General features: G+C 37.6%; 1 protein-coding gene across 5 annotated transcripts in view; it reads left to right on the top strand.

The window, feature by feature from the left end:
• The window catches only part of WDFY3 (WD repeat and FYVE domain containing 3), a 266,644-nt gene that overhangs the window by 21,756 nt on the left and 228,987 nt on the right, over positions 1-15,901 (top strand). For 4 of the 5 annotated variants that reach the window (XM_079921132.1, XM_079921131.1, XM_079921129.1 and 1 more), the window contains exon 2: positions 10,598-10,691. The gene's annotated coding sequence lies outside the window, so the exon portion shown is untranslated. Of the gene's footprint in view, positions 1-10,597; positions 10,692-15,901 lie in introns of those variants that run through there. The other variant, XM_079921127.1, reaches the window with a different exon arrangement.

The raw sequence follows: 15,901 nt of genomic DNA, 5'->3' as shown, positions 1-15,901 counted from the left end.
CATCAGCAGGCAGACTCTCAACCACTGCGCCACCAGGGAAGCCCCAGCAGAAGTTAATTTTGTTGAAATCCAGTTTCTCAGTTTTATCTTTTACGGTTTGTGCTTTATATCCCATAGAACTTTTTGCCTAACCCAAAGTCACTGATTTAGCACCGTTTTTTTTTTTTTTTTTTTGTGGTATGTGGGCCTCTCACTGCTGTGGCCTCTCCTCCTGTGGAGCACAGGCTCCGGACGTGCAGGCCCAGTGGCCATGGCTCACGGGCTCAGCCGCTCCGCGGCATGTGGGATCCCCCTGGACGGGGGCACGAACCCGTGTCCCCTGCATCAGCAGGCGGGCTCTCAACCACTGCGCCACCAGGGAAGCCCTAGCACCGTTTTATTCTAGAAGTTTGATAAGTTTAAGGTTTTACATTTAGGTCTGTGATCCATTTTGAGTTAAAGGTTGGATGTAATGTGATGTATGGGTTGATTGAGTTTTTTTTGTTTTGTTTTGGATTTTTGTACGTGGATGTCCAATTGTTCTAGCACTGGTGAAAAGCTTTTCTGTTCTCCATTCAGTTGCTTGACATCTTTGTCAAAAGTCATTTGACCATGTATGTCTATCTCTGTTTCTGAAATCATTCTTTTCCATTGATTTAGGTTTCTGTCCTTTCACCAGTACTGCACTGTCTTGATTACTGTGGCTTTATAATAATAAATCTTGGTATCATGTAATATGAGTACTCCAGTTTTGTTTTGTTTTGAAATTGTTTTGGCTATTCTAGTTTCCTGGCTTTTCTATGTAAATTTTAGAATCATTCTGATGGTTTCCAAAAAAAAAAAAAAAAAAATCTACCTGAGTTTTGATTGGGGTTGCATTGAATCTGTAGATAAATTTTGGAGAGGAGTGATAATTTAACTATGTTGAGTCTCCCAGTCCGTGAATATGGGATATCTCTTCATTTACTCACATCATCTTTGATTTATCTCATCAGTGTTTTATGGTTTTCAAAATACAAATCTTGCATATAGTTTGTTAGATTTATCCTTAAGAATTTCATGGTTTGGTGGTGGTATTATAAATGGCAATGTAGTGGATTGGCCAAAAAGTTCATTCAGGTTCTTCCATAACATCTTAATGGAGAAACCCAAACAAACTTTTTGGCCAACCCAATATAAATATGTAATTTCCAAGTGTTTCATTGTTGATATGTGGAAACATGATTGATCTTTATATATTGGACTTTGTATACTACAACCTTGTTAAATTCCCTTATTATATCTAGTAGGCTTTTTGTTGTTGTTTTTTGTAGATTCTTTGGGATTTTCTGTCTATATAGACAGTCATGTTGCCTGGAATAACGACAGTCTTATTTCTTCCATAGTAATGTATACCTTTTATTTCTTTTTCATACCATATAGCACTGGCTAGTATTTCCAGTATAATGTTAAAGACAGAAAACATTCAGTCCTTCGCCATTATGTATGATGTTAGCTGTATTTGTTTTATTTATTTATTTATTTTTATTTTTGGCTGTGTTGGGTCTTTGCTGCACGTGGCTTTCTCTAGTTGGGGTGAGTGGGGGCTACTCTTTGTGGCGGGACATGGGCTCCTCATTGCAGTGGCTTCTCTTGTTGTGGAGCACAGGCTCTAGGTGCGTGGGCTTCAGTAGTTGGAGCGTGCGGGTTCAGTAGTTGTGACATGCAGGCCCTAGAGTGCAGGCTCAGTAGTTGTGTCGCACGGGCTTAGTTACGCTGTGGCATGTGGGATCTTCCCGGACCAGGGCTCGAAACTGTGTCCCCTGTATTGGCAGGCAGATTCTTAACCAGTGTGCCACCAGGGAAGTCCCTGTATTTGTTTTAAAGATGCCATTTATCAGCTTAAGTTCCGTTGTATTCCTTGTTTACTAAGAGTTTTTTAAATCATGAATGAATGTTGAATTTTGTCAAATGCTATTTTTGCATCTATTGAAATCATCGTATGGGCTTTTCTTTATTCTGTTGATATGGTGAATTATATTGATTAATTTTTGAATGTTGAACCAGCCTTATATTTCCAGGGTAAATTTCAGTTGGTCATGATGTAATAATATCCCTTTTATATATTGCTAATATTCTGTTAAAATTTTTTGCATCTGTATTCAGAAAGGATATTGGATTTCTAGTCTTCTTTTCTCTTAATGTTTCTGTCTGGTTTTGGTATTAAGGTGTTGCTAGTCTTATAAATTAATTTGGGAAGAGCTTCCTCCAGTCTCGATTGAGCTGGTTAGTGTAAACACACATATTAGTTCGCTATCTTTCGTGAAAAAATGGCGGGGGGGGGGGTGGTAAAATGCACTCATATCTGCTTAACTTTACAAAAAGAAGGGGCAGTAGGGAACAAAGATTTATGGGAGAGAATGACACTTCTTAAGGCTATATACCTTTTTATATAGTTTTGAGTTTTCAAAGCATATTATCTTCCATATTGAAAATAAAGATGGGAATGGGGAAAGTCCTAAACCACCAGAACAAATGAACCTGATTGTACCATAAATTAGTACTATACTTACATTGAAGGGGAAGAAAGAGTGACTCTAAGTAATTTTTTAACATAATATTTGACTGTTTACCCTCATCCTGGGTAGCGGTAAGAGAGAGGGATTGCAAACAAATCCTGAACTGTTTCCTCTAGAGTTTATTTTTTGTAGTGATATGGACAAAGCAACTCTGGGTCATTTTTAGGTGTATTATGGATTGAGTAAATGTTTTCAGGTTGTTGAAGCTAGGACCTGAGGAAGGAGGGACATACAAATATGCATTGGGAGAAGGGAAAAATGAATCCTGTGGGGATGGATTGGAATTGAAGGTATCAGCTTAAATTTATTATTTTTGAAACCAGTATGTATGCGCATATGCACATGCATATGTATGTATGAACACACATATATATTTACATGCATATGTGTATATGCATGCATGTATTTCCTAGTAGTTCTGTCCAAGTAAAAGGCAAAGAGCAGTGGGCACACCAACCCCCCAATCTCGATCTCTAATAGTATTCCCAACACAAAGGAACTGGAGTTCCTCAGAGGAATGGCTGATTGCAAGGGTATATACCAGGTGAATCTGTACCTTTTTTTTAATGCTAGAAAATAAAATGTTTTTGAAAAATATGGGAGCATGTCACAAGCCTGTTGGAGGTCCTACTGGTCTAGTCATCAGATTAGTAATGAACTATGAACCATTAAAAATAGGAATCCATTACCCATAAGATAATAAACTAGTAAATAAATGGACAAATAAAGAAGAGAGCTCTCATGCTTACAGTAGAATTCTGAATTCTAGAGTTGGAAAAATCATCATTTTGCAGCTCTTATTAGGCAGGGCAAGAATCATAACAGAATCTAGGGGGGAAATATTGATGAGGAGCAGGGTATTTCCATAGAGTTAAAGTGTCTCCCCACCACCTGTGTATTATTTGCAAGGTATAAAATAGGGATTATGCATTGGTGAAATCCAACAACAACATGGGTACTACGTGAATCTAGATATGATGCCCTGAGGGGATATATCGTCATCTGTGTAGTATTCTGGCCAAGACTACATAACCTGAATCTGGAGGAAACAATAGACAAACCCCACATGAGGAACATTCTACTTAATAAAAAGGGGAGGAGGCTGTACTCTTAAAACAAAACAAAACAGAAAACAATGTCATAAAAGATAAAGGCTGTGGAAGTGTTTCAAATTATGGGAGGCTTAAGAAAGATAAGCCTAGGTATTGAATGAACTGCAATACCTGACCCTGGACTGGATCCTATACTGGGTGGGGAGAAAAATACTATAAAATGATTATCATTGGATTAATTGAAATTTCAGTTGGAGTACTGATCTTAAATACAAATATTGTAGCAATGTTCAAATTACTGACAATAACTGTACTGTGGTTATGAAAGAGAATATCTCTAAGGAAATACACATTGAAGCAAAGGCTCAAAGAACCATGATATACATAATTTATCCTCAGTTGCTTTAGGGAAAAAAAAGACAGCTCAAGTGTGTCTGTGTGAAGGGAAAGAAAGTTTATGAGCACAAATGACAAAATAAAGAAGGTAACGTTAACAATTGGTGACTTTGAGTATAAGGGTGATTCTTGTATTCTTATATTTGCAACTTTTCTGTAAGTTTGAAACTATTTCCAAACAAAATAGTTGAAACACTTAAAAATATCTGTCCTTTATTTTTAGACTTTCTTTATTTATAAAGAGCTCAGTTATTTATCTGGAACAAGTTTGGAATGAACATTTTAATAATATTTTCCTATGTGTGTTGCGGCTCTGCAAACTAACCATTGTTGAATATGATAACAGATGGGAAATAAATGTCACCCTGTGGACAGCCAGAGACTAAAACCTAATCTGGCGGGGGTTGGGGGGCGGGGAACCATTTATTATAGTGGTTACTTAAAGTTTATGGAAGTATTGGCTACAACATCTACTGAAGTCTTTGAGTTATTGTTGTTATCACTTAACTATTGAAGAAATATTAGAATGATTCTTTTACATCAAGAATCTAGCTATTGTCTCCTGATTATTTATTTTCTTTTGTAAACTCAGAAAGATTGTCATATTTAGCCCTAAGAGTGTAACTATTCATTTCTTCATTCAAAAAATGTTTATTGAATGCCTACTATGTGCTGGACCCCTTCCTAAGCATTGAAGATGTAGCAGGAAACAAAACAAAGCTCTTGCCCTTGTGGATTTTATGTGTTTGGGGGAGGAAATACACAAACAGGAGTAGAAGTGAAATAAACGAATATTAGTAACATTGGAGATAAATAAATCAGGGAAGTGTGTTAGGGATGCTTGGAGCAGAATAGTTACAGTTTAAAATAGACCGAATAGGAAAGAGTTAACTCAGACATTTGAGCAAAGATCTGAAGATAGCAAGGGAGTGAGGCAGGTGGAGATAATCATCTCAGAATAGCTTTGAGGCAGAGAGAACAGTAAGTGTAAAGGCTCTGAGGCAGAAGTATGCCTAGCCTGTATAAGGAATAGCAAGGAGGTCAGTAGGAAATGAGGTCAGAGGTAATGGGGGCTAAATTATGTAGGTTCTATTTTGCCGTTTTAAAGATTTTGGCGTTTATGAGATGAGAAGCCATTGGGAGATTTTGGGCACAGATGTTACATTATATGATTTATGTAAGATTATCAGGATCACTGTGGCTGCTTTGATGAAAAAGGGCTGAAATAGGGCAAGGGTAGAAGTTGGGAGGCCAGTTACTAAACTATGGAAAAAAATCCTAGTGAGAGATGATAGTTACTACTACAGTTTCTACGTAGATGATGAGAAGTAGTCAGATTCTGGATATATTTTGTATATAGAGCCAGTAGTATTTGCTGATGGGTTAGAAAGAAGAGTCGGAACTTGAACTTCAGCGATCATGGAGAAAAGGAGAAATAAGCAAAGGAAGCTGAGGAGTGGCCAGTGAGATAGGATGAAACCAGGAGAAACTAGGAGAGTCTTTGTTCTGGAAGCCAGGTAAAGAAAGTGTATCAGGGCTTGATGAGTCATGCCGATTGCTGCAGATAGGGCAAGAAAGATGAGATCTGAGTGGCTTTTGGATTTTACAATATATATGTAAGTAACTGGTGACTTTGGAGTTTCAGTGCTGTGTTCGGGATCAAAAGTCTAATTGGAGTATGTTCAGTTCGAACTGAAGAATACTTGAAGACCGTAAGGACAACTCTTTTCTGACTTCTCACTGAAGAGGGAATCAAAGAAATTGGCCATAATCTAGAGGGGTGTGTGGGGTCAAAAGCTTTGCTGCTGATGTTGTTTATTTTCTAATGATTGGAAATACACACACACACACACACACACACACACCAGTGGTTCTGCTTTTATTGGGAGGGCAAAATTAAGAAATTGATGACAAAGGAAAGAGAAGTGGGACTTACTAGAGCAACTTCCTTGAATAGTAGGGACATAACATCTAGTATTAAAGTGAAAGAGTTAGACTTTGATGTGGTTTCAGAAAGTTTAAGCACAGTAGAAGGGTACAGATTCAGGTAAGTGGGTGAGTGTGGTTCTATAAGTTCTTTTCTGATTGCGTACATAGGAGTCAACGCCAGCATTGTAGAGTGATCTCGGATTTTATGTGGCTTCCAATGTTTTTTTTCTGTGTGATGCTGTTCATCAGGTGATCTGCCAAGAGTCCTGAGAAGCCATAGGAGGGCTATAGCCCTGCTTGTTAACTTTTGTTTTTCAGATATTTAGCTTTTTGTTACTCTCTCCAGTTTACTTAACACTCGGGAAGAGATTCCTAAAACTCTTTTGGGGATATCTGGAAAAAAATTTTTTTCTCATTGATCTTCAAAGTGTATGATTCAAAGGTCCTTAGAATTTACCAGCACAATTTTCATGTTAGGTATAAGAAAACCAACTTAAAGACATAGTTAGGCCAAGGAGGTACAGCTAATTGTCTAGCCAAGCCTGGAATACAGGTCTCTTGTTCTTGTTTATATAATTTAGTTTTGAAATTCAATTTTTATACCTATGTACATATACATTCATACTCAACGTTTTGACAATAAAGCTAACTTATTCTAAATTGGAGCAAACCAAAGCATGAAATAAAAACACTTAAAATGTCAGAGTCAAAATGTAACTCTGTCTAAAATGTGATTTAAATTTTGATTTGTATAAAATGGATACCTGAAATTATATTATATTGCATATTGTAATTAGAATGCACTGAAATCATATCAAAGCATTTGCCCTTGGCTAAATTTATATTAAAAGATTACAAAACAGGATCAGTAATACACCATTTTAAATTTCTGGTACTTTAAGACATCTGTAGATTGTAATAAAATACAAAAATGGGTTGAGAAAAGCAGTGGTATTCTAGCTTGCTGTTTCCAGTTCTGTCTGGCTTTCTGCTCTTTCTGCTTCTTTATCTCAATACTTGGCTGTACCTGGTAATTCAAAATGGATAAAACCAAATAATCAGCATCCAAAATACATATATAATTTCTATGAAATAATAAGTAAAGGGCAAAAAACTAAGGAGGAAGTGGCCAATAGAAATAAAGAGGCATTTCATAAAAGAGGAAACATGAGTTAGCCACTAAACCTGAAGAAATGCTCAGTATCATTAATCAACAGAAAAATGCAAATTAAGACTACAGTTAGATGGTTTTACACCCCCAAATTAAGAAGTTGGCATTACTAAATGTTGGAGAGCATGTAGATCAATATGAACTACCTGGTGCTGATGAGATTATACATTGCTAAACACACTTTGGGAAAAAGAAAAATTGGCGACCTCACGAAAAAATTGAAAACACATATATTCCTCAACTCCTAGGCAAGTACTTAAGAGAAACGTTGGCACATGTGGAACAGATGTGTATGAGAACTTTCATAACAGTAATGTTCATAATAGCAAAACGAAACAAAACCTGGGGAGAAAATAAGGTGCTATCATAAAGAGAATGAATAATTCAGTCATGGTGTATTTACACAATGTAGAGTTATTCTGTCCTGAAATGAATGGACTACAACTATATGCAACATTTAGTTGCATATGTATCATGAATACATCTTGAAAACATAATATTGAATGAAAAACAATGAAAGTGTTGTTGAAGGATATGTACATATGTGGTATGCTTTCTAAAAATCAGAGGAATGATAAACACAAAACATAGGATAGCAATTACAGAGGACTGAAGATGAGAGAGGTGGCGTATAGGACAGGGAAGAGCAAATCAGTAAAACATGAGCAACTTATATTTAGGTTCTCGTGTTGGGTGACAACCAACATGTTTTACGTAAGTTGGTAGTTAATATATTAAAAAAACAGTGCAGGTATATTCTCATGTTACGATTTAGGAGACATGTCATCATTTCTGCCTACTTTCTCACTGCCAGTTGAATCCCAAACATCACTCAGAATTTCACTAGAGGGATCTTGTTTTAAAATCTTATATCTCATTAAGCATGTGTCTGCCATCTGACAAGCCACTCAATAACAACTTGGCTGAATAACTGAATGAATGATTTGGGAAAATAGTTCAGAATTTTTCTTAGAAACCACCTAAGAGGTAGATTTCTTTTTTAAATAAACTTATTTATTTATCGTTTTGGCTGCATTTGATCTTCGTTGCTGTGCATGGGCTTTCTCTAGTTGTGGCGAGCTAAGACTACTCTTCGTTGCAGCACGCAGGCTTTTCATTGCAGTGGCTTCTCTTGTTGCAGAGCACGGGCTCTAGGTGCACGGGCTTCAGTAGTTGTGGCACGTGGACTCAGTTGTTGTGGCTTGTGGGCTCTAGAGCGCAGGCTCAGTAGCTGTGGCGCACAGCCTTAGTTGCCCTGTGGCATGTGGGATCTTCCCGGACCAGGGCTCGAACCTGTGTCCCCTGCTTTGGGAGGCGGATTCTTAACCACTGCACCACCAGGGAAGTCCCAGAGGTAGATTTTTTTTTTTTTTTAAGAAGTGGATTTATTTAGAGAGAAACACACTCCACAGACAGAGTGTGGGTCATCTCAGAAGGTGAGAAAGGCCAAAACAGTAATCATTTGTAACTAATTTTTTTTTTTTTTTTGAGATATGCGGGCCTCTCACTGTTGTGGTCTCTCCCGTTGCGGAGCACAGGCTCCGGACGCGCAGGCTCAGTGGCCATGGCTCACGGGCCCAGCCGCTCCACGGCATGTGGGATCTTCCCGGACCGGGGCACAAACCATGACCAGCTAGTCTTTTTTTTTTTTTTTTTTTTCGGTACGCGGGCCTCTCACTGTTGTGGTCTCTACCGTTGCGGAGCACAGGTTCCGGACGTGCAGGCTCAGCGGCCATGGCTCATGGGCCCAGCCGCTCCGCGGCATGTGGGATCTTACCTGACCGGGGCACGAACCCGTGTCCTCTGCATCGGCAGGCGGACTCTTAACCACTGCGCCACCAGGGAAGACCACCAGAGGTAGATTTTTAAAAATACTTTTTCATAAGTAGTGAGATAGACAGCAAAACTAGGTTATTGCGAAACTAGGTTTTTGAATAAGAACTAACTGTATATTTGAGGGCAATATTATTGATGTTCGAACTATTGTACTAATATCACAGAGATTAACAAACATATGACAAGAACAAATAGTTGATCAGTTGATCAGATTAACAAACATGACAAAAACAAATATTGATGTTTGAACTATTGTACTAACATGATTACAGAGATTAACAAACATATCACAAAAACAAATAGTTGATCAGAAAAGCAGAATGTCGTTAAAAGATGAATCTATTCTTAGGCATAACTTTTTAGACTTAGAAAGCCCATGGGGATTAATCCAAGCTCCTCATTTTTTAAAAAAAAAATATTTATTAATTTTTGGCTGCATTGGGTCTTCATTGCTGCACACGGGCTTTCTCTAGTTGCAGCAAGTGGGGGCTACTCTTGGTTGCAGTGCGTGGGCTTCTCATTAAGGTGGCTTCTCTTGCTGCGGAGCACAGGCTCTAGGTGCATGGGCTTCAGTAGTTGTGGCTTGTGGGCTCTAGAGCACAGGCTCAGTAGTTGTGGCACACAGGCTTAGTTGCTCCATGGCATGTGGGATCTTCCTGGACTAGAGATCGAACTCATGGCCCCTGCATCGGCAGGCGGATTCTTAACCACTGTGCCACCAGGGAAGTCCCCAAGCTCCTCATTTTTGAATAAAGGAGCTTTGGAACCAAAGAAGTAATTGATTAAGGGCATAGAACTTGTTAAGAGCAAAGTTAAGAAAGACCAGAACCTATATCTCATCATTCGTGTGCTGGTGTTTTCATTTTGGAATATTGAATGGTAAATAAAAGAAATAGTTAAATATCCTATATGAGACATGCTAAATAACTCGAGGTTGGATTATAACCATTGAGTGAGGAAGCACTGTTTTTTTTTTTTTTTTTCTTCCGGTATGCGGCCTCTCACTGCTGCAGCCTCTCCCGTTGCAGAGCACAGGCTCCGGACGCGCAGGCCCAGCGGCCATGGCCCACGGGCCCAGCCGCTCCACAGCATGCGGGATCCTCCCAGACCGGGGCACGAACCCGCGTCTCCTGCATCGGCAGGTGGACTCCCAGCCACTGCGCCACCAGGGGAGCCCTATTTTTTATTTTAACTTAGAACATATCGATTCAGCTCTATACCACATTTATCTTCAACTACTCCTAGAGAAATAACATGATTTTTTTTTCTTTTTTGCTCATATTTGGTTCTCCAAAAAGAGACATTGTGATCTATGATGTACAGATGAATACTGGACTAGAGTGGGAAGAATTAGGTTCTGAACCTGGCTCTGCCACTAAATAACTGTGTTGTCGTTGATTCTTTGCATAACTATTCCTGGTCTCGGCTTCCTCACCAGTAAAATAAAAAAGCTGAACCAGATGGTCTGTAGAGATCAGTTTTGAATGACTCTATATTCTCCTTTGAAGTTTGAATAGCAGATTTTATCTATCTTAAATAAAGTATTGTCTTGTGTTCCAGTATGAAGCCATTGGCAAGAAATAAGGAGGTAAAGAGAGAATTAGTAGGAAATGAACAACTCATAAAAAACATTCTGAAAATAAACTGGGCTTTCTTTTTTTTTTCTTTCATCACAGGTATAATACTTCTCCACGTCTGCTTCAGGAAGAAAGTGCCTGCCACTCCTATTGTTTCTACGCAGGTTCATGCCAGCCCAGAACATAGAATCAGGTCAGTTTTAGGATTGTTTTGTCTGTTGAACAAGAAGCCAGAAACAGAATCATGATAATCTTTGCTGCCTCGTTGCATTGTAACTGAACTGTGACTCAGAAAGGCTGGGTTTTAATCCTTCTTTACCACTGATGACTGGGTAAACTAGACAAACCTCCTTTCCTGGATGGCTTTTAGTTTTTTGCACCAAAAAAAAAAAAAAAAAAAAGATATATTGGAATATATTTCAGTTTCAGTTCTGGCTTTAAAGCATCATACTTTTATTGTAGACACCTACATAGAATAAAATCATGTTATTAAAGTTTTTCCTTTTTTTCCTGGAAAAATCTAGTTGTAAGCACAGGCTTTGGAACTCTTTATTGTATTATAGTAACTTTGAGTGACTAGTTTGAATAATGAACTATGTTGTGAGGCACTTGAGAGTACTATGGCTACTTAGTTGCCTGAGTTTTAGTATTTTACTTTGCTCTATTGTTACTGAAAAGTTTATTTATTTTTAAACAACAGAAATTTATTTTCTCAACAATTCTAGAGGCTGGAAGTCCAAGATCAGGGTGTCAGTGTGGTTGGATTCTGGTGCAAGCTCTCTTCTGACCTGTAGATGGTCACCGTCTAGCTTTGTCCTCACAAGGCAAAGAAAAGGAGAAAGAGAGGGAGATCTCCCTTTACCTCTTCTTATCATATCAGTTTAGGGCCCCACTCCTATGACCTCATTTAATCTTAATAGCCTACTAAAGACCCTATCTCCAGATACAGTCATGTTGAGGGTTAAGGCTTCAACATATGAATTTTGGGGGAACACAGTTCAGTCCATAGTAGCCACCTAGTAGTAAGATTGCTGGGTTGTATGAAATCTGCACTTCCAACTTTTCTAGATATTTCCAAATTGATCTCTAAAGTGGTTGTAATAATTTACACACCCCTAGCAAGTATATAGATGATGGGATTTTTTTAACTAGAAGAACTAAAAAATCCCAAATGGAAGATAGAGGGTATAGTCTTTTGTAATTGCAACTTCTTTTTCCTGTTCCACCAATGTCTGGAAAGTCTTCCAAATAGCTGTTTAAACCTTGGCTTCTGTTAATCAGTTCTTTTGTTTGTAGCCATGGTACTACATGGAGTGCTCTGTTCTCCTCTTTTTTTTTTTGAATTACTAGTCATTCGATAATGTTCTTGAGCTGTAGAGAGGGTATCTTTTTGACCATGTTAGTTCTCTATTGATTGCATGTGACTCAGTTCAAATTAGCTTAAGCAGAAAGGGGAAGTTATCAGCCTTTTGGGCACACCAAAGGATCCAGGGCAGAAATGCAGCTGGGCTGTGCAAGGAGAACCCAGGAATCAAATGTAGTCAGGTCTCTCTCAAGCTCTCAGTGGCATGCCTCTCCTGTGCATGTCTCACTCTCTTTGGCTTTCTCCATGTTTCCATTCTTTGTCATGGGAAGCGTGGTCGCCACCACTGCCCATGATTTATATCTTCTAATTCAGACTCCCAGAGAAAGGCTTACTCTTAAGTACCTAATCCCAAATATTCCAGAAAAAAACTCTGATTCCCTGCACAAGTTTGCAGTGGCTGTCTTGCCATCTTTGTTTCAAGACCTGTTCTCTGAAAAGGATCTGACTTACTCCTAGTAAAATGCAGATGACCAATAATATAGTATTACTCCTTCCAGGTGTATTTGTTAAGCTAAAGGTGTTTTTCTAAATGTTAAGCTAAAGCTGTTTTTCCAAACTGTGTGGAAGTGAAATCTTGTGTTCTAGTATATAAAAATGATTAACCTAGATGCAAGAAAAGTATTAGGAATTGAAAGGTAGTGTTTTAGGTTTCAGGGAGTGGAAGAAAATGAGTAACTATGTAGGTAGAGGAGGAGGGCAGGTAGATAGTCAAATATATACTTCTAAGGTAGCAGTGTTACAAAGATTGAATACAGCAAGTAAAAGAAAAGCCTTTCTATTTGCCTTTTTCGAGAAAAGATTTGAAGGTAGAAGAAAGGATCATTAGGCTTAGTCCCACCTCAACTACTAACTATGATTTTGGATAAATCACTTATTCTCTGTGTAGCTCGGTTTACTACACCAGTTTCTTCATCTTAAAAATGGAATTGATGATAGTGGTGCCCCAGAGGGTTCTTGTGAGGAATTAATATATGTTAAGTGTTCAAAACAATTCCTGGCGCATCAGCAGCAGCAGCGTCAATTTTTGAAATGAGTCAATTACATTATATGATTGCAGGAGTCCCAGCTAACTTAAAAAAAAAAATCTGTGGTCTAAGATTTTCTGATACAACCTTATGTCTTTTTTCAGAATAAAGACTTAGAAGCTTTGTCCATCTACTTGAGTCCTGCATTGAGGCTAATTTTGGTATTGCCAATAAAAGTCATTTTGAATTCAGTGTATGTATTAGTTCTTTTTGCTACATGTATTAATTTGTTAAGGTTGTCACAACAAATTACCACAAACTGAATGGCTTAAACAGCAGAAATTTATTGTCTCACAGTCTGGAGGCTAGAAGTCTAAAATCAAAGTGTCAGCAGGATTGGTTGCTTCTGAGATCTATGAGGGAAGGATCTGTTCCAGGCCTCTTTCCTTGACCTATAGATGGCCACGTTTTCTCCATAGCTCTTCGCATTGTCTTCCCTTTATGTGTGTCTGTCTCTTTGTTCAAATTTCTCCTTTTTATAAGGATACCAGTCATATTGGATTAGGGCCCACCCTAATGAGCTCAGTTTAACTTGATTACCCCTGTAAAGGTCATGTCTCCAAATAAGGTCACATTCTGAGGTGCTGGGGGTTAGGACTTCAACATACGAATTTTGAGCAGGACACAGTTCAAGCCATAGCACTACATAACAGATTACCCCAAAAGTTAGTGACTTAAAACAACAAACATTATCTCACAGTTCTTGTGGTCAAGAATCTGGGTGCCGTTTGCTGGGTCCTCTGGCTCAGGGTCTCTTGCAAAGCTACCTTTGACACGTCCGCCAGGGCTGGTCTCATCTGAAAATCCTAGAGGGGGATCTGCCTGCAGTTCACTCACATGCTTGTTGGCAGTACTTAGTTCCTCACTGGTTGTCGGGCCGAAGGCCCCAGTTCCTCATGTTGGCTGTTTGCCAGCAACCTACTAGTCCTTGCTGTGTGAGCCTTTGGTTTTTGTAGTGTAGTCTTGGAAGTGGCAACCCATCACTTTTTCCCTATTCCATTCACTAGGAGTGAGTCATTAGGTCCAGTCCACACTTAAGGAGAGGTCCAGTACACACTTACACAGGGATGTGTATCCCAGGAGGGGAGGTTATTGGAAGCCATTTTGAAGCTCCCTACGTAGACTATAAGAATGAAGAAAGAAGAAAATATGCTAAGTGGAAAAATATATAAATTATTTAATATTCAGGAAGCTTTAGTCTTAAACTCTAAGCAGAAGTTTATCACTTTTGTGCCATATAGCTTTGTAATCAGAAAGTACCCCCTCACCCTTAAAAAAAGGAAAAATCTCTTATCATTTCCTTTTTTTTTAAAGCAAAGAGGAGTTAATTTTGTTCCATTTCATCAAATTTGTTATTTTTTTAATCCTATGTAGAATTCTTCAAGTGGTACCTGAATTTTCACTTTGCTGAGTAAAACCTGGTATTTCTCATAAAATATCCAAAGGCCTACCCTCGTTTCCCTAAAATAGTTAAGAGCAAGGGTCGTAGGTTATTGAGTACTTTAATTTTATCAGCTTTTCTGTGGTCACTTTCTACAACTAAGTTATAAAGTGTGAGAAATTATCAGACATTTGTGAAGATATTTAGTATACCAAATTGGCTAAGGGAAATGCCCAATTACAGTTACTTTTACAGAATATAGTGGCACAATCATGTATACTTCATTTACCAGCTAGTAGTTCTCAATATTTGTATTGATGGAAAGATAATTGGAAAGTGTTATGGATTCATTTTTGTAATCTTTGTTTTGGAAGGCGGTATAGTTGTGTTTCTGGAAGCAAGATTTGACCTAGTTGGCATTATCTATATAAGTTAATCTAATGGGGGTGTGTGTGTGTGTGTGTGTGTGTGTGTGTGTGTGTGTGTTTAGCACATGGAATAACAGTGTTTTAGTAAATTTAGTCTAAGAAAATCTCAAATTCATTGAGAAAAGATTGTCTTAACTCCTTTAGGGTAGATTGAGCATGTACTTCTAAAGCATCTGATTACATGACTGAATTTTATAAGGAGTTTTAAAATTATAATTATTTGTGAATTACTATAAATATATATCATACATTTTAGTTTAGTTATTATTAGAAATGATGAGACTTATTTTTAAATCTCAGTAGGTTTGGAACTCAAAGTTCCCTCATACTGTACAGAAATTAAATGAGTATGAATTCAATAGAATTTCTATGTGATATCCCTTTATACTTGTTAGGGGAATGTAGTTTAATAGAAACCATACAAAATTTTTGATTTAAAACTTCCTTTTGACACACATAGAGTGGACTGGGGAATTCATTCTTATAGTTGAACAAATGGTAATGGTTTTTCGTAGAAAAAAAGCAATGTTGCATTGATATGGCAAAGAGGAAGTTTTAAACTTAAACTCTTAGTATTTTGCATTACGAGGATATTGAGCTAAGAGTTTTGTTTATAATTTACTCCCTTGTTTGAAAACTTCTGGGAATAGATTTATGACTAGATTTTGGGCTTTAGACTATATATGAGAAAAATAGTATAGCATTTTTTGTCATTTAGAAAACTATTACCCACAAATGAAAGTCTGTAGAATGTATTCTTTCTAGAAACATATATTAAGAGAGTTTAAAAAGTTCAAAGAAGGGAACTCAGTGCAGTATAAAAAGTGCAGATGTACTTAATGTGAAGCTTAAATTACCAGATTTAAAAGGTTTTTATAATCAGAAAAAATAAGTTGAAAAGTAAAGTAGCACTACAAATTGGAGAATTGAGATTTAAAAATTTAATTCAATTTTTCTTTATTTTAAGAAATAATACTTAAAGTTTGCGACTTAAAAATATGAATCATTTTAATCATACTTTAACCCATGTTGTGAAACTTTTTTCTTTTTTTTCCCTTAGACTTTTGGTTTATTGTCTAGAGCTTACCGTTTCTATGACTATATCATTGAGTTGATTTTGATCCTGAATATCACTTATTTGGCTCTTGTTTTGAGGTCAAATTATGCATCAGTCTTTATTGACAATATGTTAAAAAACTGTAT

This window comes from Stenella coeruleoalba, assembly GCF_951394435.1.
Source record: "Stenella coeruleoalba genome assembly, chromosome: 4".
Classification (NCBI taxonomy): Eukaryota; Metazoa; Chordata; class Mammalia; order Artiodactyla; family Delphinidae; genus Stenella; species Stenella coeruleoalba.
Note: the sequence above shows the minus strand (reverse complement) of the source record. Positions and strands in the feature narration are given on the sequence as shown.